The sequence below is a fragment of the Panthera onca genome, chromosome A2 (assembly GCF_046562875.1).
Source record: "Panthera onca isolate mPanOnc1 chromosome A2, mPanOnc1 haplotype 2, whole genome shotgun sequence".
Lineage (NCBI taxonomy): Eukaryota > Metazoa > Chordata > Mammalia > Carnivora > Felidae > Panthera > Panthera onca.
Window position 1 is genome coordinate 101,247,584 of NC_138340.1, and position 12,572 is coordinate 101,260,155.

General features: G+C 38.1%; 1 protein-coding gene across 1 annotated transcript in view; it reads left to right on the plus strand.

The window, feature by feature from the left end:
- Positions 1 to 12,572, plus strand: part of UMAD1 (UBAP1-MVB12-associated (UMA) domain containing 1) — a 217,823-nt gene that overhangs the window by 62,590 nt on the left and 142,661 nt on the right. The gene's annotated exons all lie outside the window — the stretch shown is intronic.

Sequence of the window (12,572 nt, forward strand, 5' to 3'; positions counted from 1 at the left end):
GAATCTCATCACTGCTGTTTACGTTTATAACTGGCCATAAGTAATTGTCAGATTAACATATTCTGTCATAGGAAAGTCTGTCTGGGCAAGTTAGCCATCAACTAAGCTGGGTGTTTACTAGTTATTTAAAAATACTCAACAGAGTACCTGAAAGTACTGTAGATTCTATTTATCATTGTTGTGTAGCTTTTAGCCTTTAGGGAAATCCAGTTTTTAAAATTGACACAGTGGGGGCGCCTGGGTGGCTCAGTCAGTTGAGCGGCCGACTTCGGCTCAGGTCATGATCTTGCGGTCCGTGAGTTCAAGCCCTGCGTCGGGCTCTGTGCTGACTGCTCAGAGCCTGGAGCCTGTTTCAGATTCTGTGTCTCCCTCTCTCTCTGCCCCTCCCCCGTTCATGCTGTGTCTCTCTCTGTCTCAAAAATAAATAAACATTAAAAAAAAAATTTAAAATTGACACAGTGATTCATTATTTTAGCAGTGTATTGAGTAACCTGTTACAGCAGAATGCTTAACTTCATATTTGTATATAATAAATTCTAAATTTTAGATCAGACGATAGAGTAAAACTGACATTATTCATTTGGTAAGGAGAGATATTGCAGAACTTGAGTGATTTTTTTTTTCAGATGTTTTCACTGTAACTTTAATGTGTTGTCTTTATCCCCAGGGGTATTCTGAAATATGTTGATGTGAATTTCTTATAATATACTTTATTTTACTCATAGAACTATCTTTAGTATATTAATTTTTTAATACCATACAGGATATGGTATGTGTGGCGAAGGCATGGATTGCCTATTCTTGTTTACCACTTAATGTGGCATGAATGCATTATTAAGAAACAAGAGAATAGAAATGCATAAAGTCTAAAATGTATACTGTCAAAATCATAAGGAAATCATGTTATCTTCGAGAAAAAACTATAATGCATCCAGCAAATTGAAACATGCCTGAAAAATAATGACTATATGAAAATACGTGTTTTACCCCTCGCCTTTATTGTTCACACCCACAAATATCCTCTTGCAGCCTCTTCTCTGATTATCTTCTATGGATTTGTGGTGCTGGATTTTATTTCTTTTTTTTTTGTTTAAAGAGTTCTAATTCACCCCACTTCCTTGTATAGACCTCATACCTGACACAAGGGCATTTATTACAAATAGGAATAGGCAACAAAGAGACCTGCCTGAGATAGGCAAAAACCTGTTCTTTCTTTCTTCCTTCCTTCCTTCGTTTTCTTTCTTTTCTTTTCTTTTCTTTCTTTCTTTCTTTCTTTCTTTCTTTCTTTCTTTCTTTCTTTCTTTCTTTCTTTCTTTCTTTCTTTTTCTCTCAGAAGCAGTACCATCATAAGCTTTATTTACAGGTTAATTTTAAAAGAAACCTCTAAATTATGACTCAGTAGGTCCTAGATAAAGCTAGGGAAATCTGTGGGTCTTTTTAAAAGCCTCTGGGGTGATTTTGATCATCATTCAAATTTAGAAACCACTGACTAAGATTAATTTCCTTAGGATTTGCTAGTATGTTGAATTGCAAGCAGGGAGAAAATGGAAATTCTTGTAAATAAATATTAAAAAGTACCTTTGGAGCTGACAAAACTTTTATTTCAAAAGTGGTTTTTTTAAGAACAGCTTTTCCTGCCTTTTTTGTTAATGAGATTCCGTGATGGCTGAGGTAGGTAAAGACACCTTTGGGATGGATTCAGAAGACCCCAGTGATACAGTGATGAAATAGGATTAGCAGGCTGTCGGGGAGGGTCACGAGTGTGTGAGTTTGAAGTCTCTTCTGTTTGAAACCAATTTTCAGAGTCTTGCATTCGATCCAGTATATAGTACGCTACAAGTGGAAAGATTAAACTGGAGCAGTATAATTAGGGTAAGCCACTGCATCTGCACTGGTATCGCAGCAACTGAATTTGAAACCAGCTGCAAACTGGTGACTAATCTCTCTGGCAAGCCCACATGAGAGCGTAGTACAATAAGGCAGCCTCAGCTTCATGAGCACATGTTTCTTCAACTTGCCTCTGAGCAGGTGATGGCGATGATGCAATCTGATTATACTTTTGAACGTATTCTAACCACAGTCAACAGTTGGGTCTCGCAAGGGATTTCACAAAAGACTTCAAACCAACTAAATAATTTTTCACATACTTTCAACTATAGAAACCCGTGGAAACCAATATATATATTTTTCGCCTTAGTGACAATAGTTCTTTGTGGTACTTGATAGCCTTAAATTTGAGAGGTTTTAATTAATTTTTACATGTGAAATGAAGATGAGAAAAATAGCATGGCAAGAAGAAAGTACTTGGCGCTCTTATGCCGAATTGTTCACGACTGCTTATACTGATCAATTAAGATAATTCCCCTGTTCAGACTGTGCAATTCTGTGCACGCAGGAGCTGGTGAATCAGGGGCCAGGGGAGTGTTTCAGTGCAACACTAACCTTTCCATATTCAGAGAGTTACCTCCCTAGCAGTATAACCTCTCCTGATGAGGTGATATTTAACAGTGTCTTGAGCATTAAAGGTGTTTAATAAATACTCAGTTTGAGTCGGGCTTGAACCTTTATTTTTCATCTTTGAAGAGAATAATAGTTTCTTGCAGCGTACTCCTGAGTGGTGAGGATGAATAGAGCCATCTGTTTGAGAATGTATGTCATCTTTGGGAAAAAAAATGCATTAGGACTTAAAATACAGTCACAGGTATTATTTCAAATGAGTATCTCAGAGGTAGAATGCTTAGAAACTGCCTATTAATGTTAAATTTAAATAGAAAAATGTATAGCTTTCAATAAAGGACATGAACTCCATAAGACCATTGAAATATAACTTGCAAATTACACACCCCTGAGAATAAAGGGTTGGAAAGGGGGTGAAAAAATTGTCAAACCGTCACCTGGTAGTACTCACACTTTGTGTACATCAGAATCACTTTGGATGCTTGTCAGAAGTTCATATGCTGGGGCACCTGGGTGGCTCAGTCAGTTAAGCGTCCAACTTTGGCTCAGGTCATGATCTCACAGTTCATGGGTTCAAGCCCTAAGTCAGGCTCTGTGCTAATAACTCAGAGCCTGGAGCCTGCTTCGGATTCTGGGTCTCCCTCTCTCTGCCCCTTCCTTGTTTGCGCTCTCTCTCTCTCTCTCAAAAATATATATTAAAAAAAAAAAAAAAGGAGTGCATATGTCTGGGCCTCATCCCCATTAATTCTGATTTTGTGGGTTAGGTGTGGGTCCTAGACACGCATTTTCATCATCTTCCTCCCTACCCTCCTACGCAGTGATTCTGATACAACCAAGACTACTATAGTATTATAGTATAGACGATTAAGTGTAAGTATACTACTATAGTGTAGACTACAAAGCGTAAGTTTGCTACTATAGTATAAACTACCTAGCTTCCTAATTTGCAAAGAAAACTTTTCATTATCATCAGGACAGGTAAACTTTTCTCATGGTAATTATAAAAAGGCCTTTTGAAAAGACATAATGATTATTGTATTCAGTTGTGGTTTTGTAGAAGAAACCAGCGTATTTTTTCATATGTTTTTATTTAAACTTTTTTAAAAAGGGCATTTTACTGAAGAACTCACTCATGAAGTGAATTGAATGCAGGTGTGCCACGTTCTGGTAATCTGAATTTGTAGAAAGGTAGCATTTGGACTCCCTGGAGGAATGAGGGGTTAGCGTGTGTTGCAGTTTGACTTGAGTCTCCTGTGATGGTAACTGAACTTATTGTGGTAATCCTTTTGTGATACAGACATGTATCAAATCACTATGTTGTGTACCTTAAACTAATACAATTTTGTTGGTCAATTATATCTCAGTAAAACTGGGGAGTAGAGCAGGGAACAAAAAGGCTTGAAGGAGTTAAGTGGAAGGTGTGGAGGTAGAGATTTTTATATGCCTTAATTGTTAAGGACTTTTTCCCCCTTATATCCTAGTAGCTGGCTAAATTTCCAATTGATTATAGTGATTTTCCTCAGAGATACAAGTGTTTATTTTTATTTTTTATTTCTTATTTTATTCTAGAATAGTTAACATGTTTATTTTGTTAATTATTTTTTTTTTAAGTTTATTTGTGCGTGAGAGAGAGACTGCTCAAGCGAGGGAGGGGCAGAGAGAGAGGAAGACACAAAATCCAAAGAGAGAACAGGGGAGCGGCAGAGAAAGGGAGAGAGGGAATCCCAAGCAGGCTCCATGCTGTCAGTGTAGAGCCCGATGCAGGGCTCGATCTCACAACCCTGAGGTCATGACCTGAGCCAAAATCAAGAGTAGACACTTAACTGACTGAGCCACCGATGGGCCCCAATGTTTATTTTTAATATATAAATTAATAAATTCTTAATAGTCTCATATTAGGATACTTTCTTTAGATCTTCCTGTGCTAATTAGGATTTTGTGCTTCTAAGCAAAAAATTGAATATTAACTAATGTAAAAAACAAATAAATGAAGGTATTCATTTACTAAAAAAAAAAAAAAAAAAAAAAAGACCCACTAACCTCTAGTACCTATGAATATAACCTTATCTGGAAATAAAGTCTTTGCAGTTGTAATCAGATTCAGATGAGGTCATATTCATTAGAGTGAATCTTTAATGACTGGTGTCTTTATAAGAAGAGTGACATTTGGACCCAGAGATACACACACGCACACACAAGGCTGTGTAGTGATGGAGGCAGAGACTGGAGTGAGGAAGCTACAAACCAAAGAACACCAAGGATTTCCAGCAACCTAGGCAATTCTTGGAAGAAGCAAGGAAGCATCCTCCCCTAGAGACTTCAGAGAGAACATGGCCCTGCTGACCCCTGCTTTCAGACTTCTAGGCTCCAGAATTGTGAGAGAATAAATTTCTATCATTTTAATCCACCAAGTTTGTGGTACTTAATATGGCAGCCCTAGGAAACTAATACAGCATGTGAATGTCTCTTATTTGGATTTTGACCAAAACTAGATTAAAAGAAAAACCGTGAAATTTCTTTCCTCACATACTCTATTTGTGTCTAGAGGTTCATGTGCTTTGGACCTGGCGCCGTGGGCAAGTTGGAATTGTGTTTGCAATGTCAAGGAGCCAGTTTAGTACTGTTCCCAACCGAAAACCACTCTACTTCTGTGTGAGCACAAGCCATTGGGGTTCCTGCCATTAGAACCTGGTTTTGCTTTAAAAGAAGCTCAGGTATTTGAGTTAGTACTAAATGGGGATTTCAGAGTTTTGCCCCATAAAATATGGAAGAGCTTCCATATGAGCAGGAACTGGTTACCCTTCCTGATGCTTCACTTGAATGAAAACTCCCTTCCATCTCAGGGAAGATCTCTGTGAGTCAGTGAGTCAACTTCTTATTCTGCCTCCTCCTCCTCCTCTCTCTCATCGTTTGTGACTGCCCATGAGGATTTGTCTACCTGTCCCCTCAGTGATTTTTTTTTTGAGCTCCCCACCCAATTGTATTCTCCACTGACCCAGTTTGCACCCTTGGGGCCTCCATTCTATTGTAAAATATCATGGTGAAGAGTACCAGCTTGAAGCCAGGCACACTGATCCAAGTCCAGATATGTGTAAACATCTAGAGTTGCTGTTTTGTGCAATAATTTGGCTTTCACTGTAGGTACCCCTGTTGCCAGCTGTATATAGAGATAGAGTACCTCTACCTGGGAGAATCCTGGCTCGGGGGGGGGGGGGGTTGGAGGGCAGGCGGTGACAGGCAAGTCATTTAATCTGAGCACCAATTTCCTCATTTATAAAATTGGGATGGTAAAACCTATTATGGAGGTTGATGTGTTGATTCAGTGAGTAGCCATATCTCACATATAGGAAGAAGTACTCGAGGAATGTTATCTCTTGCTGCTATGAGAATAGTATCAAGAATCCATCTAGTGCCTTTTCACTGTTCATTTGCATATCCATTCATGTATTCATTCATTCAATAGCATTTGTAGTGGGTCTACCATATGCCATTCTACAGTCTGTGCCCTCCTGGAACTGACAGTCCAGTTGGAGAGACAGACTTTAATTATATGATCACCTAAACAAGTGTAAAACTACAGCACTGATAAGTGCTGTGAGAGCAGATGACCATGTGTGGAAGTTTGAGGAAGTCTTCCCTAAGTAAAATTTGAGCTGAGAGCGGAAGCGTGTATAAGTTAACTGAATGGAGAGAGGAAGGAAGGGAGAGGGTTCCAGACTGAGGCAACAAGAAATCATAATGGCTTTTTGGTGGTAGGGCAAATGGCACTTTTGGTGAATCGGAATAAAGGCCTACAGGCTGATGTGCAGAGAGCCAGGAGGGAGTCAGGCAGACCTTCACACTAGACCTCATGGGCTCTGCTAATATGTTTATCTTTAAGTGGAAACTGCTGATGAACATGAAGCTGTGAGTGAGAGTGACATGAACAAATATGGTTTGAAAAGATGCTCCTCCATTGTCTTCCTTTGGTTGAGAGGATTCAGCCCTTTCAGATGGATGCTGCTCATTCTCACACACTTAGGACTTGGCTTCTGAGATCACTTGTCGTTCTGCTTCCACCCTGCCACCTCAGTCCATTTCTCTTCTACATCATTCATAAGGACACCATCTTCTCGCTCTAGGTTATGCTCCAGACTTCCCAGGCCCTTGGACTTGGCTGTCTCCCTTTCCCAGGTCCTGTAATCAGCCTGGGTATCTCTAACATCCATGATGGTGCCCCAGCTAACACCGTAACCTCAATCCCTTGTTCTCCAAAGACTTTCCCAGCCAATGATTTTTACCTTTTCTACTCTACCAGTTCTCTGCTGTGGCCTTGCTTTACATTATCTAATCACTTAGATTGGGGCCTCACCTGAAATCTTAAACCTTAAACCCAGAAATCCTCTTCTCTGAAGTCAAGATGTCCCTCTTGCATGCCACCGTTGGCTTATCTAATTGACAGTTGTCATTTGCTCAATCTCTCACCGCTTCCTGACTCCTTATCCAGTCTGGAGCCTGTGGTCAGTCACTGCAGTGCTGTGAGATGGGACCCCTCAGTTATTTTGATCCTTTTGGATCCATTTTGGATCCCCTTTGGATAAACCCAGCCTTTCCTTTTATCTGCCTCTGTTCCCAGGCTACTAAACATTCCCAGAGAAAATCATAACTGTGCTTGTGGACACTAGAATATATGGTTGCTTTCTAGTTATCTGCGCCATCAGCACTCTTCTTTGGTCCTTGTTCATCAGCTGTGTCTTTGAACAGAGTGAATGTCAACCTTGACTGCATATTAGAATCACCTGAGTGTGTTTGATTCCACCCCTGGAGACTTGATTCCACCCCTGGAGGTTCTGATGTAATAGGCCTGGAGCATATTCAAGGGTTCCACATCCCCAGATGATTCTAATGTGCAGCCAAGTTGAGAACCACTGTGCTAACCTGCCCACAAAGGTTGATGACGTGTTCACTTGAGCTTTCTGCTAGCCCTCACTTTAAGCAGATGATGGTGTCTCATCCAACGTCGCTTCCTTTTTCTAGTGTTAGACCTCCCGACTTTTAATTGCATCCATAGTTGCCTAGTTCATTCTTTTTTTAGATGAAAAAAAAATATGCCCACATCCTCATGTTTAACTCCTTCAGAGGTGTACTGGGTATCACTTTCTCCTCCACTCCTGATTGAGCCAGATGATCCGAATGGTTAGGCTTAAGAAGTGGGTATATGATGATAAGCATGCATTTTTCATAAAAACAAAACTTGGGAGTACTCAAACTTGAGTTTATAAAATCATAAGCAGGATATTGAAAAATGATGATTTTCAAAGCAAATAATATCTGATGAAATACAATGAGAAGTGATACCTGAAAGATGGCTGGGACTGGAGAGGGCAGCAGTGGGAGTGGGGGCTTTGCATTTCAAACTGGTGAACTTTGATTTTCAAATCAAACTTTGAAAGTTTTTTTTTCTTCTAAATGGAAGGAGTAAAATAATCAAATATTTGTTTAAAAAACAGAACTATGGTAGCCGCATGGGCCATGGTCTGTAGAGGAAACAGGTTTGAGACACAGAAGACCTTTGGGAGCCATTTGTAATGGTCTAGGCAAGAAATGATGAAGCCCTGAACTAGTAGGGAAGTTCAATAAAGGGGAAAAATACCTTCCAGAGAGATTTTTAGAGGTAAAGATCAAGAGGATTGGGTCACTTTTCATTTTAGAGTATAATGTTCAAGACTCCCAGGTATTTGATTTGCTCATAGTAATTAAATAACCCAAAAGACTTTTTGCTAAATTGTCTATTTATAAGCTACCTGTCTTACTCTCCTTGGGTGCTGTAAGACAATTTCCATCAACTAGGTGGCTTATAAACAACACAAATTTATTTCTTACAGTTTTGGAGACAAGGAAGTCCATGATCAAGGCACTGGTAGATTTGGTGTCTGGTGATGGACCACTTACAGGTTCAAAGATGGCTGACTTTTAGCCATGTCCTCACATGGTGGAAGGGGTAAGGGATCTGTGTGGGGTCACTTTCATAAAGGCACTAAACCCATTCATGAAGCTCCACTGTCATGACCCAATCACCCCACCTCCCAAAGGTGGGATCCAAAAGCCCCACCTCCAAAACCATCCCCTTGGGAGTTAGGATTTTAACATATGAATTTGATGGGGTTTGGGGGCAGGGCACAAACATTTTTTTCTATAGCACTGGCCCAGTAAAAAAAGATATTTTAGAAAAAAATTTTTGAAATAATTTAAGTCTCTTTTTTGGAATGTAATTTTAGACCAAGTTTGAAATAAGCTATTTGATTAGTTGTTTGGAATGATTTTTTTAATGGTCTATTAAAATGGATAAAAGATGCCTTAGGTATAAAAATATAACCTGAAATGTAGTGAAAGGGCTCACACGGTGGACGCAAATTGGATTTGAAGCTTAGCTCCTACCCTAACTGACCTGGTGACCTTGGCAAGTTGCTTAACATTGCTAAGCTTCATTTTCCTGATCTATAAATGGAGAAAGTAAGAGGATCCACCTCATGGGACTGTGAGGGATATCTGATATAAATGTTAGCTATTATTCTTTGGGTTATATATGTATATATATTAACTTATATATAATTATATATCTATATATAGAGATATATATAGTTTTTTTTTTTTTTTTTAGATAAATATTCTTATAGCTTCTGCTTGGAATTCTTGCTCCAGCCATTGAGATTCATGACAGTATTCTTGTTATTTAGTAAGCAAATGCAGTGAGTAATTCTTGTCCCTTTTAAGAAAATATCATTGACATTAGTGAACTGATAAGTTTTACTTTTGGTAAATATAAAAAAGTTGATTCTCCTGTGAAGTTCCAGTTGAGTGTTTTTTTTCTAAAATTTGCTTATCATCCTCAACTGCTATAATCAATAAATTCTGTGAGGAGAAATAAGTAGGCAGAAAAGAGAAAAGAGAAACAAATTTTTTTTTTTTTTTTCAGATCTTCTGTGTCAGACCTTCTGTTTCTGACACCTCCATGAATACATCTGGGCATAAACTTCCTTTTTGTTAATTGCCAGTGTCCCAGTTATCTTTTACTGTTTAACAAGCTACCAAGACTTAGTGGCACAAAAATGACAATTTGTTATTATCATAGTTCTGTGGGTTGACTGAATGTAGCTGGGCTGCTCGTAGTTGAACTCTTTCATGTGGTTGTAATCAGGTGTTGGCTGGGGTTGCCATCATTAGAAAGCTGGACTGGGCTTGATATCCAGAGTGTCTTACTCATATGACTATCGGTAGATGCTAGGTCAAGCTAACGCTGAGAAAAAGATTACCTGTACATAGCTTCTCCATATCACTTGGGTTTCTCATAAAATGGTGGCTGGGTTCTAAGAATCACTAATCCAGACACACAGTAAGTAGAAGCTAGCAGGCCGGCTAAGAGCTACCCCCAGAACTGATACAGCATCATTTCCACCATGTTGTTTTGGTCAAAGAGCCTCAGGGTGTTCCCAGATTCAAGGCATAGAGAAATAAATACCATCTCTTGATGGGAAAATCTTGCTAAGGAACACATGTGATGGGAGATGTTTTGGCCGACTTTGGAAAATAAAATGTGTCCCAGTCAGTGATTATAGGTAAGGTAGAGAAAAAGGTAATTACGGAAGGTACCAATATTCTCATCACATTTAAAAAACTAATAAAATTTGGGGGTACCTGGGTGGCTCAGTCAGTTAAGCCTGTGACTCTTGATCTTGGCTCAGGTCATGATCTCATGGTTCATGCAATCGAGCCCTGCATCTGGCTCTGTGCTGACAGCACGAAGCCTGCTTGGGATTCTCTCTCTCTGCCCCTCCCCTACTCATGTGCATGTGCTCGCTCTCTTTCTCTCTCTCTCTTTCTCAAAATAAATAAACTTTAAGAAAAAAAGCTAAAAATTTATTTTGGAATAATTTTAGGTTTATAGAAAAGTTGCAAAGATACTATAGAGCATTTTGGAAATATATTTTTCATCCACATCTTACACAGCCAAAGTAGATTTGTTAGAACAAAGAAGTAAATATTAGTACAATAGTATTAACTAAACCACAGAGTTTGTCTGGATTTTACCAGTTTCTCCATATATGTTTTGTTGTTGTTGTTGTTCTGGGATTAAATCCAGGGTACTACATCGCATTTAGCCATGTTCTCTTTTTACATGTGAATGAATCTCTCTCCTGCTGATTTTTCTTTTAACAACCCATTAGGAAATGGTTTACTTACAAATATGCATCTTTATAAATAGTAGAATTTTTTAAATGTGGTTTAAGTCAATTGGAGAATCAGTGATCTATAAAATATATGTTAGCCTTTTTAGGATACTGTAAAACATTTTCTAATGGGTTGCTATTAGTTTTCTAACATGGGAAAAATAATAAAATTTCTAACAGAAATATATAACATCATAGCCATTTTGGGTGTTTTAAAAATTTCCATGTTAACTTTAAACCTTAATCTTTGTTGTATTTGTGACAGAAAAAAATTAAAAATGACTTAAATCAGTGTGAGTAAGACTTTAACATTGCAGTTTAAATTTATAGACTTCAACATAACCACCATTTTTTGGTGATCCAACATTCAGTCTGATTTTCCACCTCATTGAAAACATTCTCCAGCTGCTGCCGAGTGATTTCATAAATTGCATTCATGATCCTGGCTTGAAGTTCCTTTAAAGAATGTGGTCTGGATGAATACACAGCAGTTTTAACAGAGTCCCATAAAATATAGTTCAGTGGGATAGGTCAAGTTTAAAGTTGCACAAGGATTTCATAAACACCCTGAGTAGATGTGCACTAAAACTTCGAATGTGTTATATGGAAAAACCTTATAAAGGATGGCAGTGTTCCAAATGTAGATTGAGTTGGTCATCTATGAAACAATTCCTACTACTGATGGCTCTTAATAGTACCACCTGCTAGTTCTTTCATAGTAAATTGTGTGAAATAACACATTCTGTAAACTGATGAACTGCTTATTTATTTAATAAATCCATCAATGAAAGAAACCTCTGTCATAAGAAATGGAGCTATTTATTAGACTCAAAAGGTCTTAAGCCAGAAATGTCAGACATTTTTGTCGACAAAGAGTGTTGCAATCTGGCATTGTTTTTTTAAAACAGCAGCAAGTAACGCACCAGACCCAGTTGGTATATTTGTCCTTTATCTGGCAGGAAACTCCAGAATCTCTGGGTCGTCGGATGGATGCCAAGTTAAACCTCAGAAAGACATCAGTGGTCTTGGCATATAGTTCTGAAGATATTACTAGGCTATAAGTGTGCACTGAAGGCTGACATTTTTGGGTCCTTCACTGATGCGTTTCCTTTGTTGATTATATTTATTGGTTTAGTGGGAATATCTTTTCCCCAGCCATATGATTGTTATCCAAGAGAACAAAGCAAACCAGTATAAATTTCATATTCCTAAATTAGAATTGTGGTCCTCTTGTTAGAATAGATATTGCTCATGCTTTGAAATTAATATGATTACATGAAATGGATGGTACACAGAAAACATAGCAATTTGTGGTAATTATGTCTACACAGGCTAGTATGTTGGCCAGACACCGTGTAGAATTAATCCCAGGGCAGTGTTTCCTACTAGCCAGTCCCATGTCAATTGAAGTTAGGAATTTCAATATTCCTGTAAAAATATCTTATTAATTTTCAACTTGTCACTGAACCTTTCTTTAAATGTTTATGAAAACATATGGGTTATTTATACTTACCTATTTTATGTGCTTAACCTACTCTATTTGTATTAGTAACATGGAACTATCTTGAATCCAGCTACCACACACCAAGACAAATCTCCCCCTTGCTGATAAAATTTTTGATTTCTATAATACATAGTACAAGTATCTCTCTTTAGAGAAGAAAATATGAGTGCAATTTCTGGCTCTTTTAGATAATTCTGAATTTGTAATTTTCTTGTATCTTCAAATGATTGCGATCAACATTTTCTTTCTTTCTTTTTTTGTGGTTATTGTTAAGAATTAGCAGTGTATGCCTTAGTTGCATAGTTTTATCCTTCCCCACCTTATAAAAAAAAACCTTTTGATCCACATTATTATGATCAAAGTTATTATGAAGTTAGGGGCACCTGTGTGGCTCAGTCGGTTAA